A 12,874-nucleotide genomic window follows, 5' to 3' on the forward strand; every position below is an offset into this window, starting at 1 on the left:
CTATATCTTTTTGTTTCAGAGAATTTGTTTGACCTTTAGTTCCAGTAACATCATTCTCTCCTGCTTTGGATTTTACACTGCATCTATCACTAGCAATATCAACAAACAAATCAATGCAACCTTCAATTTTTAGTTGATCATGAGTACACGAGCATCTGCTACTTTCACTTTCTAGATCTTTGTTACCATTATCAATAACTTTATTAACAAGAGCAATGCATCCATTGCCACTAGTAGACACAGATGAATTGTCAGTATTCCCTTGATATAGCACACAAGTTGCTTTCTTGGCATAGAAAGATGTAACTGGCTAATCTGATAATAAGGGCCTTAACATGCTTTGTGAACTCTGCAAAACTGTAGCACCTTCAAAAATTTCCTAACTAGATACTTGGCCTTTGGTATTTGGCACCACGAGATTAATTTGCTTTGATTTTCTTAATATCTAAGATAAGACCTTGATGCTTTGTCCTCTAGAAAGCAGAAATGATAAAAGGAACACCAATAACATGAGCCATCTTTCATGTTTCAAACGACTTCTAAATTGGCAGCTTAGAAGATGACACATTAAATATTTCACATGACTTTTCAAAGATTATATTCATTTTTACTTCCCAATGTCTTATTAGTCTGATACTAGTCGGGCCCAAAAGCGGGTCCGACTAAAAAAAATTTCATTTCTGAATGACTGGATCCCAAATTGATCTACTCATCTCGTGATGTTGAGTGGATTCAAAAATCGAGCAATTTTCTGTCATTAAAAACCCATTTATTCATTTTCTTGCAACCTATCATTTTTTGTGCCAGGAAGTTCCTTGACTGGCCTTAAAGACTGATCCAAACACCTAACTAAGCTCTAAAAATTGGGGCATTGATTTTCTGTTCCACACACTTCTACCTCGTCAAATCTCATCTTATGATGAATTCGAGGTCAAAAGATATTGACCATCAAAGTTTCCCTTTCAGATTTAGCTGCAAGAAAAAATGTCAGAAAACAACAAACTAGGTCTAGAATCGGCTTGGAAAACTAGGCAAATGAGCACATGGGGAAATGATAATTGGGACACTCATTCTTTGTCATGATGACATTATGGATCTACGATTTAGGCTCATGATGTATAACTGGGCACAAATGGCAGACGTTCAAAGTGGGCTACTTAGAATTTTGCAACTAGGAACACTGACTGAAAAGTGATTTTGGCAAATGGAATTAACCTGGAAAAGTGTGCAAACAGATTCGTCAAGATTTGAAAATTGGCATACTTGTAGTATTTTCAGAGGAAAATATAGTGTATAATCCATTTGATCTTTCCAATCACAGATTTCAAGTTATAACACCACAAACAGGGGTACTAACAATCTGCAAATGCTAACAACAGTGAAAAGATAGAAATTCCACTTGGAATCACGTTTGAAAACTAATCAAACGGATTCGTCATAGGCTAAAACTTGAAACATAACAAGTCTCTGATATCTACAATGCAATGCAACAAGAATTTCAACATTTTGGTCAACTGGGAAAAAGTTATAGCACATCGAATAGGACTTCCTAGAATTATGAACATTTTGCAAATGTGTGAAGATAGTAACTGACCAATTTTGAGGGATTCAAAACCTAGTCAAACGGACTCAAAATGACTTGAAATCTGAAAGATAGGTTCTTAGATATGGACACTAGACACTCTCAAAGTGGAAAGTCACAAAACCTTTCTGGGTGTGGGATATTCAGATGCAAACACAGCCTCCTGTCGCTATCTAACACTTGGGGTAAAATGCAAATTTGGCACCAACTCAAAACAAGACTTTGCCAAATGGCTTAGAACGATAATTTGTCATTACAAAAAATGTGAATGAGCTAAATGAAGGGTGTTAGAAACATTAAACACCATTTATGCATTCACTTAACAGCGGGGTACATAGGCATCAAAAAACGTTTATAGGGCTCAAATTCTTCAATAGTGCTCAAAATTCGGACTACAATTTTGAGCGCCAACATAACCCTCCCCTGAATCCCTTTTCTATGCAAAATTCTCCCTTCCTGAGTCCCATAGTAATCCTAAAGTCCCTCCACCTACTCCCCTCATGTAATCCCCCCTATAAGTTTCATGTCATCCCCAATTTTATGGACATGTTTTTGAGCATTTCAAAATTTTCTCAATTGGGAGGACAGCCCCAAAAGTCCCCTCATCCCAAGGTGACTTAGGGAATGGGGATGGTTGTTTGAGGTTTTGGGATGCATATTCATCTCACACAAGTTTTCTCACTTTTTTGTTCTCTCGATTCTATTATGTTTGTGTAATATGGTCATATAATTGCATAAAAGGTTGACTCCTTTAAATGCTCTATGACATGAGATTTTTTGACACCTTTCTAGACACAAGTATTTATCAGCCAACTACTTTTTGTAGAACTTCATATAAACTAGTTTACAACAATAATGGCATGTGATAGATTTCATATTCTGATTCTTTGAAGAATCATGAAGTTTGTTGTGTCCTTTATATATAGTAGAATTGTCCCCTCATTCCCAAAAGCCCCAAAATTCTCCTCATCCCAAGTTGACTTAGTGAATGGGGATGGTTGTTTGAGGTGTTGGGATGTATACTTGTGTCACACAAGTTTTATCACTTTGTTCTTCTCCCTATTCTATTACATTTGTGTAATATGGTCATATGATTGCGTAGAAGGTTGACTCCTTTGAATGCTCTATGACATGAGCCTTTTTGACACCTTTCTAGGCACAATTTTTGATCAGCCAACTACTTTTTGTAGAAGTTCATATGACCTAGTTTACAAAAATAATGGCATGTGATAGATTTTAGATTCTTTGAAGAATCATGAAGTTAGTTGTGCCTTTTCTATATAGTAGAATTGTATTTGCCCTTGTCCTTGGTATTTAATGTTTGTTCATGTTGGATGTGTCATTACTATTAGAAAAATACTTACATTTATCCTCTTTTAATAGCTTATTTCACAAACTATCAAACTTAAAATCAACATTGCAAAGGTGACACTGAGATCTTCATTGAAGTGCTCATAGATTTGTGGTATGTTTTTCAAAGTAATAATCACGATATCCTTTTTTTTAATCTTGTGATCATTGGTCTCCAATGATCACCAATGTTTTTGATGCTCATTAAATGATCTTGAAAGGTATCTTGGCATTGATCATAATTGAGAACAACATATTTGTAAGAGAAAAAGCTATGCATTTATCTGATGTCTTGTGCATATTCTTCATGAAAGTAGAAATTTTTATGACATTTGACAGACAACACTTTTAGAAACATTTCATCAATGATAGATAGAGTGAGTAGATTTACCAATAACAAGTGGATCAAGAGACCCTATGAAATAGACCCTAATTATTGTAAATAATGACTAACTACTTCCTAATTGTCTCTGTACGAGTCTAAACTAATTGTTACCAACTAAAACAAGTAATTTGTTGTCAAGTTGACAAAAAAAGTTGTCAACTCAACAACACACCATTCCAATCCATATAAAAAACCTTCTAAAAGGTTTAATGACACCCTTTAAAACCAAACTAACTCATAAACCCTTACTTCTAACCACTACCAACTCGAATTAAGCCTTTTTAGGCTCATATGGCCAATATAGGAATTTTACAACTTCTTGCACTCTTAGTGCTTTTAACACCACTTAGAGACTTTAATAGCCTTATTACATCATTTCAAACCATTATTTATCATTTCCCAATCCCCTAACCTAGGAGCAAACCATAATCCCTTCCTAGTGACCCCTAGGTACCTTAGCATTGCCATTAGGCCTACATCTAGGATTGTGATTAAAATAGGATCAATTTATGATCAAAATAGTATTAATGACCATGAGCATTCTCATTACAAGTTTTAATGACCTTAGAAAGCCATTTGTCTTCAATTCCACCTAAGTATCCATCAGTGATCCTAGTGCTCTTCGTAACTCCTACTTGTGACCTTGGTGCTCCTACATCGATTATGCATGTTCTTAGGATTTAATAGTTTGTTATATCCTTATAAATAGCTAAAAATTTCTAAGATTTCTAGTAGAAAGTTTTCTTACAATTCATGATGTTTCTTCTATATCTAATACTCAGTTGATTTAAGCATTATACACTAATGATAGATTGACTTCTAGAAAAAAGTGTTAAATGTTTATATTCAATTCCTTCACTTAGAATATTTTAAATATTGCTAGTAATATATATTATCATGATACAGGCTGAAATCCAACCAAAATTATTTTGGGTAAGTAAAATAAATTAATGCCCTGTGCTCATATATCCATTGATTTCATCACTATATAGGTAATTGATCATTTTCATTTATTTCTTCTTATTTTCCTTTTTCCCTCTCATTTCTGACTTTGGATTTTCGTTTGTGTTATGTATTTCATAATATTTTTTCACCAAGAGAAGGGAAACATGATACAAGCCATTAATCCAAATAATAATATTCTTGGTAAGTATTTTTTTTCTTTCCAAAAGGTGTGTAGAGTTCAATATTTTTAGTTGTATGATTTTGTACTTATTACATTGCTAGTGATTATCTTTATAGATTTTTCTAAAGAAAATGTTGCATACATTTGAATTGATAATAGTATGGAACTGATATGAAATAGTTTGAGTAGAATAGTAAATTAGTAATGATATGGAACGAATAAATATGAAATAGTTTGATTAGAATAGAAACTCTTGTACTTTCAGAGTGTAGTTTTTTCCAAAGAAATTTACAATGGATTTTAATTTCACTTATTTTTTGTGATCATTTTAAGTATTGTTTATTGCTACAAGCTAGTGATTTCTGACTATATCCTCTCATCACTTACTCAATATCCAACTCAGTAGAGGTCTCAAGGTTTAAAGATCCCATTAATATAAAACAATATCATACTTAGCTTCTAACATATTAGGGGAATCCATAAACCTATTATGTTGTAGGGGCCTTTGTTGATTCTAAACTTACATGGAGATTTAGAATTTCTACTTATTATATGATAACGTTATATTTAATTTCTAATAGTCTTGGGGACATCGCTGACACTAGATTTTTTTTGTCTGGAAAAGGCTTTACACAAATGTGTTATATTCTATTTAGTACTATTCCTATTTATAAAGATTTTTCTTAAGTTATTTTCTTCAATTTAATGCTTGCAATATAAAGTCCTCATGTTCCTTGGTAGCATTTATGTGAATGATCCTAATTCTAGTGTTTTGAGATGCTTTAGTTTCCATTGAAAATCATTCAACGAGGTCCCCTATTTTATTTTAATGGTTTCTTGGTGTTTAGATTTAACTATCATATGATATCACTATGTTTATTTTTTGATACCCTAGGCCCAGATGACTTCACGACTCCATGGTTTCTGAATCTTTTTGTGTGGTTAAAGGTTGTTGCAAATTTGGCTGATTCTAAATTAATGGTAGTTTTGAGCATTGTTATGTCATATATACCATCCAATACCATTTTGAGGGAAATGTGTTAATGATGATAATATGTAGTATCCCTCTTTGTTGGTTATTTTATAAATTATTCATATTTTAGTTGTCATTGATGATTATTTTATGATTCCTCTTTTATGCATGTTGATTATCTTGTGATATAAAGAAATGATACTATTATATTAAGTTTATAAAACTCATGGAAAGTTTGTAGTCTTGAAGTTTCCATTGTGATATTGCTTTATTGAAGTCTCTTTCCATATGAATCTAACTAGTAATGTAGAGCTAAAGAATGCTCTGACATGCTAAGAGGTGTCCTTCAATGATTGAGTGTTGGGGACAAAGAGGCAATCTCACTTATTGGAGGCTTAGCTTAGAGGTAATTTATTTATTTAAATTTATTGACAATGGCCCTTGTTCTTAGGATATTGTATGTCACTACCTACGTCACATATTTTTATCTCTACATATCAAATTTTTGATACACACATTCTCCAACAACATTTAGCCCTCTTATTGTGGCAAGATTTGCTACAATTTATGTTATTCTTTTTCTACTAAAAATCCTTGCAAATTTTAATAACAAGAACCGTCTTCCTCCAGGCCCAACCGATCTTCCTCTAATTGGGCAGTTTCATATTCTTCTTGATAGTAAAAGGCCAATTCACTAGATCATAGCTTCTCTTTCTAAAAGCTATGAACCAGTTATACATGTCAAATTTGGTAGCCACCCTATTTTGATAATAAGCTCTGCAGAGTTAGCAAGAGAGTGTTTTACAATGAATGACAAGCTTAGGGATCGAAGCTTCAGCTTTCACAAGGGAATCATTTGGGGTAAAATTATTCAATAGTTGCTTGGGCTACATATGGCCCCTTCTGGGGAATTACTCAAAGGATTTGTGTTCTTGAGCTTCTCTCTCCCAAGAGAATCTAGTCTTTTACTCTTAAGAGATCCCAACAACTTCACAAAGGAGTCACTTCTCTATTTAAGCAAGCTCAACTACAGAATAGTGTCAACATGAAGAGGTTCTTCTCCTTCTTGAACTTCAAGATGCTCATGTCTATGATCATTAATGAGAAGTATTTTGGAGAGGAATCAGGGGTCTCAAAGGAGATTATTTCTAAGGTGATTGAGGATTCTTTTACGTATCATGGGTATGTTAATATTGGGGATTACATTCCCTGGTTGAAGTGGCTTTATTTGCAAGGTTATGAGAGAGAAATGATCAAGGTAAAATCACATTTGGACTTGTATATGCAAACAATATTGGAGAACCCCATCCATCTATATCCACTTATAGTGTCATCAATATATGTCTATGAGATCTCATCTCAAGGTGTTGGTCAACCCACCAAAGACCCCAAGATAAATATCCAAACTAACCACTAACTAGGCTGTCATCAGTGATTACTTAGGATATTTATATTCCACTAAATTATTTTTTAAATGAATCATCTTGGTCAAAATTTTGACCAATCTTGGTTGACATTTCCACAAAATTTTGGTCAAAATTTCAACCAATGCATTGGTTGTGGGTTTGGCATGTTGGTTGATGAAGAGACAATATTGGTCAAACTTTTGACCAATTCATTGATCATGGGTTTGGCATGTCAGTCGATGAAGGGCCAGCATTGGTCAAAATTTTGACCTATGTTTGGTGGACATTTTGATCAATGATCCTCACACCAAAAAAATCCTTTTTCAACCAAATGCTTGGTCAAACTTCTGACACACAATTGTTGTTCAAAATTTTGACGACAAAAATAGCGACGCAATAATTGGTCAAAAATTTGACCAACATGGGTTGAAAATTTGACCAATTTTTGTCAAAAATGAGTCAAAATATACTAGTGTAAGTACAATGGTTCTAATTCTTTTGATTCTCTATATGGTTTAGCCTAATTTTCTCTTATAATTTCATTTTGAGCCTAGGACTTAAATGAGGAGACTTTGGGTGATATCCCATAGTTTCTAAGTGATATAAAGGTGGGAGGATGGGAATTCTTATTATTTGGTGTATTAGTATTGAAAATTGCATTATCAATTTATTTATTTTATCTCTCAATTATATATCAATTTTTAGCTATCTATCTCATTGTTGTGGATGACTTGCTACGAGTAGGTCTCAAGGAGATGCCAAAATTTTCTTTGTGTTTGTATGAGCAAGTTTTCTAAAGTAAAGTGCCTTAACTCATAATCACATTATTTTTATTACATAGTCACATTTCTTATTTTCTATTACCAACATAGATTATTTTTTGTTATATTAGTTAGTATCACATTTTTTTGTCTCATCATTTGCACTTAGTTTGTACATGACTAATGTGCACTAGTTTTTTGTCTTGTACCCGCATTGTAGTCATGTACTCGCACATGTGTCCCAAATACTCAACTTGTAAATTCCTATGATTAATCTCACTAAGTAGCTCTTTCATTTTCAACTATCAAACTAATTTTATTAGTTAGCACTTTAAAATTAATCAAGTGCTTTCTATTTTGTATCATATTTTTACCAAGACTAAAACTCACATGTATCATCTAGTTTATTGATCACCCTAGCTCCTTATAACTCTCAAAGAAGTGAGGTCACATAAGGGTCAATTCATTTTTTAGGGTTCATTAATCTTGAGGCTAGAAAATTCACTTCTCCACATAAAGTAAGAAATTAAGACTAGTAGACGAACTCCAAACGTAATTTTTTTTTAAGTCATTCAAGAATAAGGCCATTATAAAAGAAGACTACAAATCAAATTCTAATTCATTTATATGAGTAGTATGCTCTTATTTTCAACATTAAAAATAAATTATGAGCTTGAATAGGAAATGATGCCTTTCCTCCTTATTCTTTGGAATGTTAACAAAACCCAACTAAAGTCCTACCTAATATAGATCTTGCACTAGAATAGAATGTGTACATACATGACTTTGATGGAATGCAATTGGATTGTAAATTGTAAGTGTACCTTGCATGCAACACTTTTTTATTTTTAAATTTTTGACATATTTTGTATTCCTTTTATATTCTCTTGAATAATGAAACACTAGTACATTTGCACTTATTTTTCTACCAAATTTTTTTACCAAAGCTATGATTTCATCTTTCTTTTTTTCTTTTCATTCTTGCATTGGTCAAAATTTTGACCAAATAAGCGTTCTATGCCTGAGTTGGCCAAAATTTTGACCAACTTAGGTTATAACAAAAAAAGAAAAAATTATATAATATTATGTTGCATTATATTACTAAAGGTACAAGCATGAGTAACAGCAAAATTGGGGCTTCATTCGCACATTGGGTAATACATTGACAAATTCACCTATGAGTATTGGGGCTATTCCCATTTTTGCTTTGCATAGATTAAGCAACATACACTAAGTCCTGGGCCTGGAGCTAGAGGAAGTCCATTGTTTCAGGTTCTTCTTCTCTTCAAAGGCTTGATGCATACATTTGTGCTTTTACATCTTCAACTTTGGAGTTTTTCAATTGATTTTTGTGTTGGTGTCATGTAGGTTGGATTGGGAAAGAGAAAAGGAAATAGTGAGGGATCACCATGATGATAATTCCTCTTAATCAAATCATGGCAAGATGATCCCATTTCTCTCTCATCTCAATATTTCCAAACTTCACCTGCTATTTTCAATAACTTTTCCTAGTTTGCTAGCAATTTTCTTTTAGGTTTTATTCCCGAGGCCCAACCTATTCTGAAGGTTGTGAAATATTAAAACCATTGATGGTGTTGTTTACTTTTCTTCTAAAAATCATGGTGAATTTGTATACCCATGCTTGCTTTAAGCTATCAAAGGGCTCTCCATTTATTAGACCTAGATTTTTTCTATTATGGAGAAGACTAGCTTGAATACTGTATATGTGACAATCTTGACCCTAAATGTAGAGGACACTGCTAACAATTTGTCTCATGCCATGGGATTGTCCTAGTTTTTCTTTAGTAGCTCAATATGTCGTTAAATTTTTGTCTTTGTTGTGAGATTAGTCATATGATTGGAAAATGATAGACTTGAGGCAATAATAAGATCCTGGGTGATCTTTAAATGATCTTGCATTACCTCAAGATGAGGTAGTAGTAATGCTTTAATTTCATTAATTTCATCCCTTAATCAAGTTTACTCTTGTAAGAGATTATGTTGATATCCATCACTAAGGAGTAATGTAATGATGAAGTAGAGATATCAGCCTTTATTGTCTTTGCACTTTCTTTTAGATCTTCACTCACTTTCTACATTTTTTATTTAATTTTATTGGTAAGAAATGGAATATCACACAACTTATTAAACAATGTTAAAAAATTTTGCACAATTGTTTCTAACTAGGTAGCTTGGGTATACAAACCCACTTGCTATATAGCAGTCTTTCTTGCAATCATTTCCAACACTTTATGTTCAAATTTCTTCTTATTTCTTACCATCAACTTAGACTTGGTATCCACATCAAGTTCATTGATCTTTTCAAAAGTTGCACCAATTTCTCCACAATTGGAGCCTTCTCATTCAATGTCCTATTTGGCATAGTTTCCATCAGTATGTCTTCCACATCATCAAACATTCTTTCTTAGCTTTTCTAGCACACAATTCACTCATACAATCATGACATCTATATCCAAAGTGTTTGGATTACAATCAAGTATAATTATCACTTTATCATGAAAGAATTGATTTGGGAAAGTTGGATAAATGTTCTAAAAAAAAAGAGGCAACAAGACTTGTACAAGTAACTAAGAATGGAGAACTAGTAGATGGAATGGAGGAACAACTAGTTAGAGAGTGCATAATCAACCACGTTGGCCCCACCACTATGAGACCTACGAGTGAAGCAATGGGAAACTAGCTAGGAAGCGATGACATTGCAAAGATTTTTTTCCTTACCAATTCTCACTAACTCTACATGTCATAAAAGCATGTCTCTTAGAAGTCATTTCTATGAAACTTCTTGATCAATAAATGTTTGACAACTCCTCATCTTCAATCCCTCTCATTTAGAAATGTAAAGGATTCAACATTCCTTTTGAATATCTTCTAGAATTGGTCAAACATCATTATCCCTCTTTGTTACGACTCCAACCGTAAAATCATGTTTTTGATATATTCATAGAAATGTCATTCCATATTTTTTTATCATTTAGAAATACAAAGGATTCAACATTCCTTCCAAATATCTTCTAGAATTGGTCAAACATCATTATCCCTCTTTGTTACTACTCCAATAGTAAAATCATGTTACTGATATATTCATAGCAACGCCATTAGATATTTGTTTATCTTTTAGAAATGCAAAGGATTCAATATTCCTTCCGAATATCTTCTATAATTGGTCAAACATCATTATCTATCTTTGTTACTACTCCAATAGCAAAATCACATTGCTCATATATTCATAGCAATGTCATTCCATATTTGTTTATCTTCATTACTTCTTCATACCATTCCAAAACCATTCTTTTCATTGCTCTTTCTCTACTTGAGTGTGCCTTATTCCTCTTATTCATCTAATTCAATCTCAAGGAAACCATCCAATCTTTAATTAAAAGGAAACATCTTCTCAAGTTTGCTTCACCTTCCTTCATTAATGCTTGTAGAGATTCTCTTTGTCCCTTAGCATTCTATCTTCTTGTCATGTTGCTCACTTCATTTCTTCATTTTTTTCCAACTCCATTTCTTTTCAATAATGCTTTTTACACACTACCCAACTCATTTTTTGTATTTGAAAATTGGCATCTTCCTACCCCTCTTATTTCTTGTTAGACACATTGTGCCAATCTTGATTTTGAAACTCAATTTAATGGGTCAGATTTATTTTAAATTAGGTTTATTGTTCACATTACCAAACTCAACCAAGCCAAAGGCACAGTCACATAATATCTCATAGCTTGATTTCCATGTGTTCATTGAAGAGCATACATATTATCTACTTGAATATATGCAATACTAATACAAGTAATGGTGGAGATGATACTTGTTTGTTAATACAAAAACTCTCAAACTAGGCTAGGCTTCTTCCAAGACTACCTAAGCATAACATATGCTATCCCCTTCAATTCTCTAAGTTTAGAGACAAGGTGAATGGTGTATTCATTGTGCCTCTTTCACCTATTCTAGTTGTCTCTACCTATACCTTCAAAAAAAATCATACAACAACCTCTCATACCTCACCACACAACACCTCCATCACCTTGCACCTTCTGGATCTTTATCAATACCATATCCCTATAAGCTTCCAAAGGAATTAACTCATTGCCAATATAGTACCTTCACTATTCATAAGGTTCTAGACACCTTAGAGGCTTCACAACACCAATACGAATTGCTCTACCTTATAGCCTCCCTTGGAAGGTAGATTAAGAACCCAAATTCTCCAAAACACCTCTCAAACTAAAGGCAGATTAAGATATCTCTTACTAATATTAACATAATTTGAAGACTATGGATTCCCAACTATTCAGTCAAATAGATAATCTGTAGGCTAAGTCTTCAAGATGGAAAGATACAAATGAGAATGAAATGAAGAGATAAGCTTAAAGTTCAAAAGTAGGATTAAAAATCCATTTGGTGCTAATCATTTGTTTAGAAGGAATGAGTATATGGAGAAAAGAGGATTAGGTTCAAAATTGAATTTGGTGAATATAAATTTATTTTGGAATAATGGTATCAGTTCTTCATGGAGAAAATGAAATAGACTAATAATTCTACCAGTTAATGTACAGTTTATGCCAATGTGTTTTCATATGCGGCATCTATTTTTATCCCTATAGTTATGAATGAGTTTGACGTGAGAATATGCGAATTTAGATAAGGAAATTATTCTAAAAAAATTTAGCTGCTTGGAATAAGGAAAACAATATTGAAGAAGATAGAGGCTCTTATTAGATATTTTGAAATGATATTTGAAATAATGTAGATTTGATTAAAGAGTTCATTATGTAATTATAGTTGTGATGTGTGAGAGCCTTGAAGCAAACCTAGTTGAGTGAACCATCCTCCTAGGTTTTCTAAGGTTGTGTCTCTACATCAGAACAAGGAAGAAAATAATAAGGTGGATTTCTATGTGTTCCTGATTGATTCTGTGCATTTTTGTTATGGCTTGTGTTAATGTGTGTGATTTGGAGCCTTGACATTTTGAATCACCATCCTTTATTTTTTTCATTTTTTTTTCCTTTCATTGATACTGTTATAGAATTTTAAATGTGGCTTTAATAATCATCAACTGTACCCTAAGGCACTTAGTGGCATAAGATAATCTATCAAACTATCCAAACTTGTAGTCCAAAATATTAAGTTTATAGCAGTAAACACACAATTTTTTAATCTTTATAGCTAATTACTTACATGTATAACCAAAAGGGCATATGGTGAAATATGATATGTTCATGAACCCTAGAAATTTCTTTGTTTTCACTTGTAGTTAAATAGAAATTATAAAG

This window comes from Cupressus sempervirens, chromosome 4 (assembly GCF_028749045.1).
Source record: "Cupressus sempervirens isolate cs-2001-9-10 chromosome 4, ASM2874904v1, whole genome shotgun sequence".
In the NCBI taxonomy this organism is placed as follows: Eukaryota; Viridiplantae; Streptophyta; class Pinopsida; order Cupressales; family Cupressaceae; genus Cupressus; species Cupressus sempervirens.